Source organism: Pecten maximus, chromosome 11 (assembly GCF_902652985.1).
Source record: "Pecten maximus chromosome 11, xPecMax1.1, whole genome shotgun sequence".
NCBI classification, from domain to species: Eukaryota; Metazoa; Mollusca; class Bivalvia; order Pectinida; family Pectinidae; genus Pecten; species Pecten maximus.
The window spans coordinates 26,329,628-26,330,745 of NC_047025.1; positions in this window are offsets into that span (position 1 = coordinate 26,329,628).

The following is a 1,118-nucleotide window of genomic DNA, read 5'->3' on the forward strand; positions in this document are numbered from 1 at the left end:
GTAAGTAGCCTTTATACCACCACCAGCTAGGCAGTGTACCCAATGCAGTTACCATAAACTGTTGTTGACATGAGTATGGCTTAGTGCAGTTAAGTTTGGTTTGGTTTGGTTTATTTTGTTTAACGTCCTATTAACAGCTAAGGTCATTATGCATTGTGCAGTGAAGTAGCATCTAACAGGTAAAAATACCGTAAAATGAAACTGAATATTTTGACATATTTATGAATATGCATTAGATGGTAGGATGGCGTAGTGAATAGTATGCCTTTAGCCAAGGTAGGGGGTTTGATATCCCGATACGACGTCAAAAGGTATGTGGTAAGTTGTCTAACAATTCGTTATCCTCCAGTTGGACCCCTGTGGATTTGGATCGTTGTCGCCATTATATAAGAGTGGTTTATATAAGTTTATTTCGTTTGTTTCACGGTGTAAGCAAAAGAAGCAGTTTGTTTGAACTTGCAAACAAGATATAGAAATATAATACCGTCAAACGTAGTTATCTGGAATTCTGACAACTCGAAGGCCCTGTTTAACTCGAAGTAAACATTTAGTTTGTATTGCCCCTTTGATTTTGAGATAACGAGGTTCGATTGTAATTCAGTATTAATTTTTATTTCCTTGCATTGTTCGTAACCCTTGTTTGTTAGTTTCCGATTCACCCCTCGATATATATATCACAAAGATCGTTTTATTGGGAGCAACCCCTCGAATATAGAATCAAATGTCACATGTATATACCAATTGTTTAAGCTGGTCGATTTTTGCTGTCTACAAAAGGAACATTAGAAATAGGGAAATGTAAGCACTCATGTTAACATACAGACTTTACATACTATCTTACTTGAATGCTGGTCGTGTTGATTAAGTTGGAAGTAAGGTACAATGTAAAGAGTTTCTGAATTGATGTTCAAGTTATATAATACGACCGAAATGGCCGATAGAATTATTTTTATGACAACACATGTCATTGATACATCATAAATTGAAATGAATGCAGAAACTGTTTTTGTCAGACAGGATTGCATAGAACAAATTAGAACATCTTCAAAGGGATTTTTTTTTATACATGTCTTAACAATGAATTTGGTATTCAGGGTTATTTGAGAAAACCATTAGGG